This window comes from Hypanus sabinus, chromosome 4, assembly GCF_030144855.1.
Source record: "Hypanus sabinus isolate sHypSab1 chromosome 4, sHypSab1.hap1, whole genome shotgun sequence".
NCBI lineage: Eukaryota > Metazoa > Chordata > Chondrichthyes > Myliobatiformes > Dasyatidae > Hypanus > Hypanus sabinus.
The window spans coordinates 37102232-37116737 of NC_082709.1; the positions used below are offsets into that span (position 1 = coordinate 37102232).

Consider the following 14506-nt stretch of genomic DNA (forward strand, 5'->3'; position numbering starts at 1 on the left):
ATATTAAAATTTGATGGATGTGGTGTAATTGGACATTGCCCAAATTGAACATGACTTTGCCATGTATTGATTATGCTATTGCTTTCATTCTGTCAGTGATGTCATTTTGCTGCTGTGGGGTACTGAGCGATTACACATTTGTGTAATCAGTGTCATAAGCAGCAATCAGTTTGTTTATTGCATAGCTCAAAGTATTATGTTAATCTTTTACTTTTTGTACAATTTTCTGTGTTATGCTACTCTGAGGGGCATAGATTGATACCTTTTGTTCACAAAGTATGCTTTCGTGTGGTACAGTAGCGTAGTGGCTGGCACATCACTTTCCAACGCCAGCGATCACAAATCAGGGTTCAATTCCCATTGCCATCTGTAAGGAGATTGTACGTTCTTCCGGTGACTCTGTGAGTTTCTTCTGGGTGCTTTAGGTTCCTCCGGTATTCCAAAGACATACAGTTCAAATTAGAGAGTTGTGGCATGCTATCTTGGTGCATGACAACACTTGTGGGCTGCAAACTTTGTATAACTTGATCTATATGTGACAAAAAAGCTAATTTATGTCTCTAAAATAATGAGTAAATTAGTATGTTCATTTACTTCAGTGTTGTATTTAAATGCTTTGTTAGTACAGGAATCTTATTGTCATCCTGACATTCATTTTATTGCTACTCATGCATTATAGAATAAATCGCAACTTGTTTGACATTTTCTGGGTATACCTACTCTTTAATTGTAAGATTTAATTATGGGCAAATCAGCCTTCAGTAATTGAATGCTAATCTGATTTTGTGAATGGACTGTCAAGTTTATAGATTTTTCCAGACCCACTCATTTAAGTAATGCAGATTTAAGCAAAAATTCTGGCAGCTTATCCAATTCTGAACTATTCTAAATGTTTATTTGTATTTCAGAAATGAGAATGAATATGTGTAGGATTATGCACAACGAGGGAAAATTATCTTCAAACTGCATAAAATGAGGAAATATAGTTAGAGACTCAATAGAAATTGAACCAATTTATTAATCTTTGGATTGACACTAGGGGATTAAAACTGGGGTCTTATGTTCTATAATCTGAGTTTTTTCTGATATGGACTTCCAATCTAAAGTAGAGCCTGTAAACGAGCACTATGAAAGAGATGTATGAGGGGAGAAAACAAAGTAATAGAAATGGATCATATTATGCTTGCAACCTTGGATAAAAAAGAGATGTTACTTGTGCATTGGTGGTGGTTTATACTGTACAAATTACTACACCCTATCTTCGTTATATGCATCTTCAGACAATGCGGTTTCACAGTTATGCAGGGAGCCTATCACTACCAACTTCTCCAAAACTCTCAGTTATGTGAGGAGCACTGCTTTCCCGCCAATACAAGTCACCTGCGCACGATTCACAGTCTCTCTCCCGCCAGTCTCACATTGGTTTTGGCAACATGTGGATGTGAGATCTTGTGCTCTTAAACTCTTGTTGTTTTTACCTACAGTGCAGTGATTTTGTGCTTGAAATATTTAACTATGCCTCCTAAGCGTCCGATGTCAAGTCCTGGGCCATCAGCTGAGTGGCAGAGAACCGCTTTAACACTTGAAAAAAGGTTGGAAATTATAAATAAGGTGGCATCAGGTGAAGGTAACACAGCTCTGGGACACTACTTCGGCCTGGGTGAGTCCACAATCAGAAACATAAAGAAAAATGCTGAGAAAAAACAAAGTGCAGTGATTGATTCATCAGAAGTGTCTTCAAAGATTGTTGCCAAAGTGCGTAAACCAATTATGACAAAAATGGATAAAATGTTGAGTTTGCACATTGAGCATGAAACAAAGAAAAAAACAACACTTAGTTCCAATCATCTTCGTGTGAAAGCTTTGGAAATTTATGGTTGCCTTTGTTCAGAAGCCAGTGAGGAAGCGTCAAGTGATATTGTTAGCTTTAATGCAAGTAGGGGATGGTTTTCTAAGTTTGTTCATCGTCACAGGCTTCACATCTTAGCTGTGCATGGTGATAAAGCTAGTGCTGACCACAAAGCTGCTGAATGCTACCCTGTGCAGTTACGGGCTATGATAGCTGAGTTAAGCATCGCACCAAAGCAGGTGTTTAATGCAGACGAGACTGGGCGTTTTTGGAAACGTATGCCGAAACGCACTTACATAAGTAAGGATGAAAAAGCTGTGTCGGGTTTCAAGGCAGCAAAGGATAGACTGACTTTGCTTATGTGTTCCAATGCAGAAGAAGACTGTAAGATGAAGCCTCTCTTAGTTTACCATTCACTAAACCCCCATGCTCTTAAGGGTTTGAGTAACAATCTGCTTCCTGTCCACTGGGCAGCTAACAAGAAAGCATGGGTCACTGGACAAATCTTTGAAGACTGGTTTGCTGATCAGTGTGTCCAGGATTGTGTGGCCCTGGGCTGTAAAATTGGTGGGGAGGATTCTCAGATCTCGAGACTGCTGAGGTGGCAGAACTCCTGGATTCTCATGATGAAGAATTAAGTGTGGATGACCTTCTGCCTTTAACTCAGACTGAAGGTGATAACAATGAAGAGGAAAGTGTCGAGTTGCAGGTGAAGGATTTTACGGTGAAGCAACCGGCATATTTTTTTAAGGCTGCGGAACAGTTGGCACAAATGGCAATGGCCGTCGACCCAAGTTTAGAACGGAGTCAGCATTTCAGGCGTTCCCTGCTGTCAACCCTTCTTCCCGACAAGCAAGTTTATGCTGAAAAACAAAACGCTGCTAAGCAAACAACCCTCACCACTTTCTTCAAACTGATGTCATCTCCTGCTGCCTGCAGTACTGAGAGTTCTGTGAGTCTTCCTTCACCCCTTGCTGTCCTTGATGATCCTGACGACACACAACCATCCACCTCATCCATGCAAAGCTGCCCAACACCACAACAACCAATCATCTCCCGGAGCCAACACACCTGTCGCTGTTGGTGAGTACTGTACATCCTAGTATGTTAACTTTCTATGATTTATTACATTGAATATTACCTTAAATTGGTGAAATATAATATGATTGTTGCCCTGTAGCACTGCTTTTGTGTCATATTGGTATGAAAACGTGAATAAATTACAGATAAAACATATTTAGGAAGTCCTCCAGAGCACATCCCTATTTTCTCCATTTGAATAATTATTCACATTGAGTGTTTTCACATTTTGTGTCGACTGCGAGGAATGTATCCCCCGCATATGACGAGGGGGATATATGCGGGGTGTAGTCATTTGATGCCAGTCAAAAATCTACATTCCTGTTGCATGTTCAATATGTTTAAAAATAGAAACATAGAAAATAGGTGCAGGAGTCGGCCATTTGGCCCTTCTGGCCTGCACCGCCATTCAGTATGATCATGGCTGATCATCCAACTCAGAACCCTGTACCTGCTTTCTCTCCATACCCCCGATCCCTTTAGCCACAAGGGCCATATCTAACTTCCTCTTAAATATAGCCAATGAACCGGCCTCAACTGTTTCCTGTGGCAGAGAATTCCACAGATTCACCACTCTCTGTGAAGAAGTTTTTCCTCATCTCGGTCCTAAAAGGCTTACCCTTTATCCTTAAACTGTGACCCCTTGTTCTGGACTTCCCCAATATCAGAAACAATCTTCCTGCATCTAGCCTGTCTAATCCCTTTAGAATTTTATATGTTTCAATAAAATCCCACCTCAATCTTCTAAATTCCAGTGACTATAAGCCTAGTCGATCCAGTCTTTCTTCATATGAAAGTCCTGCCATCCCAGGAATCAATCTGGTGAACCTTCTTTGTACTCCCTCTATGGCAAGAATGTCTTTCCTCAGATTAGGGGACCAAAACTGCACACAATACTCTAGGTGCGGTCTCACCAAGGCCTTGTACAACTGTAGTAGAACCTCCCTTCTCCTGTACTCAAGTCCTTTTGCTATTAATGCCAACATACCATTTGCCTTTTTCACCGCTTGCTGTACCTGCATGCCCACCTTCAATGACTGGTGTACAATGACACCCATGAATTCTGCCATGAATTTGCCCACTCGCCTAACCTATCCAAGTCACCCTGCATCCTCTTAGCATCCTCCTAACAGCTAACACTGCCGCCCAGCTTTGTGTCATCCGCGAACTTGGAGATGCTGCATTTAATTCCCTCATCTAAATCATTAATACATATTGTAAGCAACTGGGGTCCCAGCACTGAGCCTTGTGGTACCACACTGGTCACTGCCTGCCATTCTGAAAAGGTCCCATTTATTCCCACTCTTTGCTTCCTGTCTGCCAACCTCTATCCACATCAATACCATACCCCCAATACTGTGTGCTTTAAGTCTGCACACTCATCTCCTGTGTTGGACGTTGTCAAAAGCCTTTTGAAAATCCAAATATACCACATCCACCGGTTCTACCCTATCCACTCTACTAGTTATATTCTCAAAAAATTCTATAAGATTCGTCAGACATGGTTTTCCTTTCACAAATCCATGCTGACTTTGTCCGATGATTTCACCTCTTTCCAAATGTGCAGTTATCACATCTTTGATAACCGACTCTAGCATTTACACCACCACCAATGTCAGACTAACCGGTCTATAATTCCCCGGTTTTTCTCTCCCTCCTTTTTTAAAAAGTGGGGTTACATTAGCCACCCTCCAATCTTCAGGAACTAATCCAGAATCTAAGGAGTTTTGAAAAATTATCACTAATGCATCCACTATTTCTTGGGCTACTTCCTTAAGCACTCTGGGATGCAGACCATCTGGCCCTGGGGATTTATCTGCTTTTAATCCCTTCAATTTACCTAACACCACTTCCCTACTAACATGTATTTCCCTCAGTTCCTCCATCTCACTAGACCCTCGGTCCCCTACTGTTTCCGGAAGATTATTTATATACTCCTTAGTGAAGACAGAACCAAAGTAGTTATTCAATTGGTCTGCCATGTCCTTGTTCCCAATGATCAATTCACCTGTTTCTGACTGTAAGGGACCTACATTTGTCTTGACCAATCTTTTTCTTTTCACATATCTATAAAAGCTTTTACAGTCAGTTTTTATGTTCCCTGCCAGCTTCCTCTCATAATCTTTTTTCCCTTTCCTAATTAAGCCCTTTGTCCTCCTCTGCTGGACTCTGAATTTCTCCCAGTCCTCAGGTGTGCCGCTTTTTTTTGGCTAATTTATATGTTTCTTCTTTGGTCTTGATGCTATCTCTAATTTCCCTTGTCAGCCACGGGTGCACTACCTTCCCTGGTTTATTCTTTTGCCAAACTGGGATGAACAATTGTTATAGTTCATCCATGCGATCATTAAATGCTTGCCATTGCATATCCACCGTCAACCCTTTAAGTATCATTTGCCAGTCTATCTTAGCTAATTCATGTCTCATACCTTCAAAGTTACCCTCCTTTAAGTTCATAACCTTTGTTTCTGAATTAACTATGTCACTCTCCATCTTAATGAAGAATTCCACCATATTATGGTCACTCTTACCCAAGGGGCCTCGCACGACAAGATTGCTAACTAAACCTTCCTCATTGCTCAATATCCAATCTAGAATGGCCTGCTCTCTAGTTGGTTCCTCGACGTGTTGTTTCAGAAAATCATCCCACATACATCCCAAGAAATCCTCTTCCTCAGCACCCTTACCAATTTGGTTCACCCAATCTATATGTAGATTGAAGTCATCCATTATAACTACTGTTCCTTTATTGCATGCATTTCTAATTTCCTGTTTAATGCCATCCCCAACCTCACTACTACTGTTAGGCGGCCTGTACACAACTCACACCAGCGATTTCTGCCCCTTAGTGTTGTGCAGCTCTACCCATATCGATTCCACATCCTCCAGGCTAATGTCCTTCCTTTCTATTGCGTTAATCTCCTCTCTAACCAGCAATGCTACCCCACCTCCTTTTCCTTCCTGTCTATCCCTCCTGAATATTGAATATCTCTGGATGTTGAGCTCCCATCCTTGGTCACCCTGGGGCCATGTCTCTGTGATCCCAACTATATCATATTCATTAATAACTGTCTGCACATTCAATTCATCCAACTTGTTACAAATGCTCCTTGCATTGACACACAAAGCCTTCAGACTTGTTTTTACAACACTCTTAGCCCTTATACAATTGTGTTGAAAAGTGGCTCTTTTTGCTTTTTGCCCTGGATTTGTCTGTCTGCCACTTTTACTTTTCACCTTACTACTTTTTGCTTCTACCCTCATTTTATACCCCTTTGTCTCTCTGCACTTGTTCCCATCCCCTGCCACATTAGTTTAAATCCTCCTGAACAGCAGTAGCAAACGCTCCCTCTAGGACATTGGTTCCAGTCCAGCCCAGGTGCAGACCGTCCTGTTTATACAGGTCCCACCTCCCCCAGAACTGGTCCAATGCCCCAGAAATTTGAATCCCTCCCCCCTTGCACCATTTTTCAAGCCACGTATTCATCTGAAATATCCTATTTCTACTCTGACTAGCACGTGGCACTGTTAGTAATCCAGAGATTATTACCTTTGTGGTCCTACTTTTTAGTTTATAACCTAACTCCCTAAATTCACCTTGTAGGACCTCATCCCGTTTTTTACCTATATCGTTGGTACCTATGTGCACCATGACCACTGGCTGTTCACCCTCCCACTCCAGAATGTCCTGCAGCCGCTCAGAGACGTCCTTGACCCTTGCACCAGGGAGGCAACATACCATACTGGAGTCTCATTTGTGGCTGCAGAAACGCCTATCTATTCCCCTTACAATGGAATCTCCTATCACTATAGCTCTCCCACTCCTTTTCCTTCCCTCCTGTGCCACAGTGTCACCCATGGTGCCATGAACTCGGCTGCTGCTGCCTTCCCCCGATGAGACATCTCCCCCAACAGTATCCAAAACAGTATATCTGTTTAGGAGGGAGATGACCTCAGGTGACTCCTGCACTACCTGCCTACTGTTACGCTGTCTAGTGGCCACCCCTTCCCTTTCTGCCTGTGTAGCCTTTACCTGTGGTGTGGTCAACTCACTGAACATGCTATTCATAACTTTCTCAGCATCATGGATGCTCCAGTATGAATCCAATGGCAGTTCCAGATGCTCAATGTGGTCTGCCAGAAGCTGCAGCTGGACACACTTCCTGCACTCATAATCGTCAGGGACACTGGAAGTATTCCTGATTTCCCACATGCTGCAGGATGAACAAACCACGGGGCCGATCTCAGCTGCCATGACCTACCCAATACTTGCATCAACTTTTGAAACTTTCTCCTTTTAAAGGAACTTACTCGGCCTTACCTCACTTGGAGTGAAGCTCGTCCTCAGCCTCCGCTTGCCGAAGCCTCTCAAGACAAAGCCTTCCTACTCTGTCCCCCTCTACTCCGTCGCCCGCTACTACGTCGCCTGCTCTGTCTAACTGTTCTCTTTAAATACTCCCGCTGCCTCACGGACCGAGTTACACGCGCTTGTGCAGTCATGTCCCTGTTAAACTGCCGAAGAAAATATAGGGTAAAAGAGTTCAGCAGAAAGTCCAAGGAAGCTTGTTTGTATTAATCACAAAGCCAATCTTTGGTTAGTGAAATAGATCCATTTCAAAATGTCTTGTTGTGATAAGTATGAGTAGTATCTAGAATTAATCAGGTGATTAGAAGAAAGTCATCATGGGTAGTATCACAACTCTCATGACAAGTTTGTTATTTCAGCCAAACGTACAAATAGCTGATTATGCTCTAAAACACGTTTTACTGTACTTTTGAAGATTAAGCTTTGTCTTTCTTATCCTTGATACATATAGCAATGTTGAGAGTATGTGAGATGTGTATGGGAAGATAGTTCTTAAAGAGTATTTTCTGGTGTTGAATAATATCTTCAGGTGTGTTTGTTGCACTGTCATTTATTTGGAAATTGCAATAAGTGAATGCAATTACACCAAGTAGAGCAGATTCAACAACAGGTAAATAAACATTTTGGAGTTAGTCAAGGGAATCTTTCAAGAGCATCGTCTGTACAAATTACTTGAACATCTCAAAACACAATGAAAGGAAAGGTTAAATTTGAGAACAAGTTTCCATAAATAAAGAAGAGTGATTTCAGGCTTACAGGTAATAAATCCCCCAGGGCCAAATGAGATTTACCCAGGCTGTTATGGGAGACAAGGGATAAAATTGCTCGAAGGATTAATGATTACTTGGTAAGGCAGAAACTTGTATGGCTTTGTCAAGAGCAGATCCTGTCTGACCAATCTGATTGAATTTTTGGAGGAGACTTGAAAGTGTATCGATGAAGGTCATGCAGTAGATTTCCTGGAGTTCTCTCTGGCCTTTGTCAATATCCCATTTGGGAATCTGATCCAAAAGGTTAGGCTGAGGTTAACCTATGAGAAGAGAGTGAATTGCCTGGGATTATACTAGCTGGAATTCCGTGAATGAAATGGGGGTCTTGTAAAATAAATAAGTAAAATTATGAAAGGGATGTATAAGACAGAGGCAGAAATGTTGTTTCTGCTGGTAGGTGAGAGAAGAATGAGGGGATATGGCCTCAAGGTTTGGAGGATTATATTTAGGATGGAGATGAGAAGGAATTGCTGCTTCTGTGGAATCCTCTGGCTGGGGAGCAGTAGAGGCTACAACATCACATATATTTAAGCATGTAGTTTTTTTCACATAGTAGGGGAATTAAAGGTAATGAGGAAAAACAGGTAGGTGGAGCTGAGTCTATGTCCAAGTCAGCCATGATCTTATTAAATAGCGGAGCAGACTTGATGGACCAGATGGCCTACTTCTATTTCCTATTTTTTTTTGAGGCTCATTCTATTTTCCCTGGAGTGAGGATGTTAAAAAGGGACAGGAATTGGGTGTATAAAATTCTGAGATTTATAGTTAAGGTAGACTGCAGGAATGTTTTCCCTTTAATAGAAGTGGTTAAAAAAAGTGAATAAGAATCAGGTTTATTATCACCGGCATGCGTTGTGAAACTTGTTAACTTAGCAGCAGCAGTTCAATGCAATACGTAATATAGAAAAAGAAAAAAAAGTAAATTAATTACAGTATATGTATATTGAATAGATTAAAAATCATACAAAAACAGAAATAATATATAAAAAGTGAGGTAGTATTCACAGGTTCAATGTCCATTTAGGAATCGGATGGCAGAGGGGAAGAAGCTGTTCCTGAATCGCTGAGTGTGTGCCTTCAGGTTTCTGTATCTCCTACCTGATGGTAACAGTGAGAAAAGGGCAAGCCCTGGGTGCTGGAGGTCTACTACAAAGTGCAAAATGTAAATGGTTGTAGATAAAATAAGTTCCTTTTAGTAAGCAATTTTTAGTAAGGAACTTATTTTATCTACAACCATTTACATTTTGCACTTTGTAGTAGCATTTTAACAGTCTAGCCTAGTTGAAGGCAGTGATGCATGTTACTTGTTTATTTACTCTGTCAGAAGTGGACCCTGCTGTAAATAAATTAAAGATTACAACTGCATTTAAGGCTAAAAAGGAAAGTGAGTAATTTTCTGACCACAGTAATTTCAGGAGTCTTGTACTGAACTAAGGGTGTAGTAATTGAACAATAAAATGATAGGCAGCTGCAAATAAATTGATTTAATATTACACCTTACCATTTACAAAGAAGTGTACAGCACAGGAACAGGCTATTTGGCTCACAATGTTGTGCCAAACCAGCTAAAAGGCAGATAAAAACACCCCAACACTAATCCCTTCGATTTACACCAATTCCATATCCCTCCATCTTCCCCACTTCTATCTGCAGATCCAAACATCTCTAAAAACCCTCAAATGTATCTGCCTCTACCACCATACCAGCAGTGCATTCCAGGCATCCACAGCTCTGAGTTTAAAAAAGACTTGGCCCTCACATCCTCCTTGAATCTACACCCCTCACCTTCAAAGCATGCCCTCTATAGATAAAAAAACAAAAAATGAAACATTGTTTTAAATCTGTAGATTGATAACAAAATTCCTTCTAGCATTTCAGTTTTTCTTGTTGAAATGTTGGAATTTGTACTGTGATATGATAATAGTCAATTTATGAATAACAAAACTCTGAATTCTTTAAAATATTCGATTTATCATAATTTGAGTGCTATATTATATAAAACATAATTCTCCAGTGAAGCATTTTTCCTGCATTAAAGATACAAAACTTATTTATTGATCTATCAAACCTTGTCTCACTAAGTGGTCAACAGATTTGAACTTGTTTATTCATATTTTTACTGTCCCTGCTTGCTTTCTGTTTTGTCTTTTTCCAATTGCTCCTCATTCTCTGTTTAATCTGTTTTCCACTTTCTCTGAACGAAGACATCATTGACAAGAGCAAAGCATAAATTTAGGTGTTTTGGAAATAATTGTAAATGGAGTAAAGTCAGATTAGCTAAAAGTTTTTGGACCTATAAGTTAGCAGCAATATAGACATCCGGTGCACCAAACTCAGTATTACATTGATGTGTGCTAGTGCATTCTACTCTAAATACACATCAGAAGTGGACAGTATCACCTCATTAAGTGTTAGATGTGCATGTGCCAAAGCTCAAGCTCAATTTCCTGTTTGCTTTACCTTTTAGAAACGTAGAAAACCTACAGCACAATACAAGCCCTTCAGCCCACAATGCTATGCCGAACATGTACTTACTTTAGAAATTACCTAGAGTTACCCATAGCCCTCTATTTTTCTAAGCTCTATGTACCTATCCAGTAGTCTCTTAAAGGACCCTATTGTCTCTGCCTCCACCACCGTTGCTGGCAGCCCATTCCATGCACTCACCACTTAATGCATAAAAAAAAACCCAACTTGTCCCTGACATCTCCTCTGTTCCTAATTCCAAGCACCTTAAAACAGTGCCCCCTCATGTTAGCCCTTTCAGCCCTGGGAAAAAGCCTCTGACTATCCACACAATCAATGCCTCTCATCATCTTATACACCTCTATAAGGTCACCTCTCATCCTGTGTCGCTCTAAGGAGAAAATGACGAGTTCAGTCAACCTATTATCATAAGGCATGCTCGCCAATCCAGGCAACATCCCTGTAAATCTCCTGTACACCCTTTCTATAGATTCCACATCCGTCCTGTAGTGAGGCAACTAGAATTCAGCACAGTACTCCAAATGGGGTCTAACCAGGGTCCTATATAGCTGTAACATTAACTCTCGGCTGTTAAACTCAATCCCATGGTTGATGAAGGCCAATTCTCCATATGCCTTTTAACAATAGAGTCAACCTGCGCAAAAGCTTTGAGTGTCCTATGGACTTGGACCCCAAGATTCCTCTGATCCTCCACGCTGCCAACTGAAATGTCACACACTGAAGCTGCTGAGTTAACACCACTTTAGATAAAAGCAACTTCTGCCTCAAAACAGACCACTATTTGCTTAGGCACCTTCAGAAATAAATCATAACAAGAGAACCTCTTTGAATTTGTGTCAGGGTAGACCATGTATTATGGTTGGACTATAGTGGTTTCACATAGTGCTCAGCACTGGTCACATTTTAATTAGCCATTCCACTGAACACAAACTTTAACTGGAAGCAAATATCTATAAATCTACACTAAATTGACAGGTCATTTTCTGAAGTAATAGTGTAGCAATTATCTCCAAATACAAATCAAGGATGTAATTTAATCCAAAACAGTATTTCAGGAATGTATCAGCCAATAATATACATACATATGTCACATCACTATTAGCTCACTAACTTGTTTTCTTTTTGCACTATTTCGTTTATATATCCTTTATTGCGGTTTATAGTAATTTATGTATTGCACTGTGCTGCTGCTGAAGAACAACACATTTCACGACGTGTCAGTGATAATAAACCTGATTCTGATTATTTGTCAACTCTGGTATGGAGCTGAATTTTATTAATTTTGCCTGAATGAAACCTTATACTTTTTCAGGGGTTTTAGAAAATACTTGTGCTGTCTACACACTTTACTGCAAGTATCTGAATGGCACACAAGTCTGTGAGATTCTGAAGAATCTGTGTTGAAAAGAGCAAGCCAGGCAAACTGCCGTACAGGAGTTTCACAACAACAGCCTCTCGCTTTATCTTAGCAAGACCAAGGAACTGATGATGGACTTCAGGAACAGGAAGTTAAGAGAACACACACCAGTCCTCTGAGTAGTTAGTGGAGGAAAGAATGAGCAGCTTTAGGTTCCTGGGCATCAACCTGTCACAGGATTGACCTTGGGCCCAAAACACTGACGTGATCAGCAAGAAAGCATGCCAGTGGTTCTACCTCATTAGGAGTTTGAAAATATTAGGAATGCCACCAACTGCTCTTGCAAGTTTCTACAATGTACAGTGGAGTGCATTCGGGGTGTTTGCCTCACAGCTGGTACGGAGTTTCCAATTCTAAGGAGTGCACGAATCTGCAGAGTGTTGTAAACTGGCCCTGATCCATCTCAGGCACAACTCTCCTTGCTACTGAGGACACCCGCAAGAGGCGGCACCTCAGGAAGGTGGCATCCACTGTTGAAGAACCTCAGCATTTGGTACATGCCCCCTTTTGTAGCTATATATCTACTCCTTTCATATCAAAACACTTACAACAAAAATACCAATTTTTCATTCTCTGGCTATTCTGCAAGTGTTTGATCTTTGGTTCAATGATTCCATTTTATGTCCCAGAATATACACTATACAACCTGAAATTTCTACTCTCTGCAAACATTTTGGAAACCATCCTTAGTTAGTTAGATAGAAATGGTCTACAGCAGCCTTTCTCAACCCTATTGCCCTGGACAACACCTTGAAATAATTTTTTGGTCTCAGGGAATCCCTGCATAAAAATTATTATATCTACTGCTCATGGTACGTTAGCGTGATCAGCAAGTTGTAGATATAATAATTCAAAAATAATTGTCAATGTTCTTTTGAGTGGAGAATGAATTTTGTGCTAACCTTTCATGGGCAAAAAATAGTTGAGCTTAGCTTACCTTTCTTGAAATGAACCTCATTCTTTCCCTTCCATAAATTTTAAAATCTCATAAGGGAAACATAATAAATTTCTCAATTATGGGTTGAACTTGAGATGAGCACTCACAGATTTCATCTTCAACTGAAATGAGATGATTTCTACCCTTACTCTTGATGCTTGTTAAACAAGAAGCTTGCTCGCACATGTAATAAGTTGAAAATTGCAGCAACATCTTCATTGCTTTCCTATGACTGCCAGGATAGGCTTCTTACACAGAAATCCAGAACTTGTCCAGGAGCAGGCCAGTGAATCTCATCAGCAGAGCATGGTCAGACCGCAGCTCACAAAGTTCTTCCTCTTCTCTCAAAGTCGTAAGTTCTCAAGCTGAGCGGAAGATTCAGAGAAAAGGTCCCTCACCCAGTTATACACTTGTGTTGAAAGGGAGGAAGAATATTGTTCAATTTTGTTCTGCAGTTCTTCCAGGTGGTTTTCAATAAGACTTGCGACTTTCTGATATCCTTCCTCACCCTCAAGCCCAAGCAGCAGTGAAAACATTTCAAGATTTTCTTTTGCAGCATGATTTTTTCTGAAGATTCAGTTTCCCCTTAATCCAAGAATCTTGTCACTTGAAGTCAAAACATTTTCTGCAGGGCCTTGCAGAGACTTGTTTCATATGATGAAAAATGCTTGTTAAGTAGGCTAGTTTCTGCAGCCATTCTTCATCTTTAAAGCACTCAGAAAAATCTGTCTTTCTTGAAAGTATTCCTGCAACTCACCTTTCAGCTCAGACACCCTATGGAGAAATCTTTCTCTGCTAAGCCACTGGATTCCTGTATGTAGCAGGAGATTGGTATGCTTTTTGTTCAGGCTATCACACAGCTTTTAAACATTCTAGAGTGAACTGGTCTTAAACTTACTAAATAACTTGCTTCCTGAACCTTTCTACTGACTTCAATTTCAAAACTTTTAATCTGTTTGTTTTGAGATTCCAATAATCAGCACTCTTATGTGTCATATGGCTGTGATTTGTAGTTCAGTGTCTTTTCAGTTTTGGTGGAGCCATTACTGTATTTGTAAGTAGTTTGCCATGGACTAGGCACAATGGAATAGGACAACCTGGATCACCAGTCCATGGAAAACCCATTGTAGCCGGACATTTTTTTAGTGTCAGTTGTTGCAGCAGTGCAGAGAAATGACTCAGACGAGTATAATTCTTCATCATTAACATCAGAATTGACCGTAGATGCAGGTCTAGAATCCTCCTCTTCCATCTCACACATCCTCTTCAAAAATCCCCACATAGGACCATCTTCAAAATGAAAGTTTCCCTCCGATTTTCTACTTCACTGGTAGTTTGTTCACTCCCTTAAGTCATTCGGCAGAGCATTAGGGGAAGTTGGGGGAGGTAATTTGGGAGGGAGAGGCTGACATCACAGCCTAAGTTGGGTGAGTCCATTCAGTACTCAGAAGGCACACTTCACACTCCTCATCAACCTACTGTCCTCCCCTCCATGCAATACAGCACTCACCATTTGTCAACCTACCATCCTCCCCTCCGTGCAATACAGCACTCACCATTTGTCAGCCTACTGTCCTCGTGCAATACAGCACTCACCATTTGT

At 40.8% G+C, this 14506-nt stretch overlaps 1 protein-coding gene across 21 annotated transcripts in view; it reads left to right on the forward strand.

Moving 5' to 3' along the window:
- The window catches only part of LOC132392660 (PTB domain-containing engulfment adapter protein 1-like), a 403579-nt gene that overhangs the window by 39502 nt on the left and 349571 nt on the right, over nt 1-14506 (forward strand). For 3 of the 21 annotated variants that reach the window (XR_009511611.1, XR_009511610.1, XR_009511609.1), the window contains exon 1: nt 1264-2932. The exons of the other annotated variants lie outside the window; for them this stretch is intronic. The gene's annotated coding sequence lies outside the window, so the exon portion shown is untranslated. Of the gene's footprint in view, nt 1-1263; nt 2933-14506 lie in introns of those variants that run through there. 21 annotated transcript variants of the gene reach the window in all.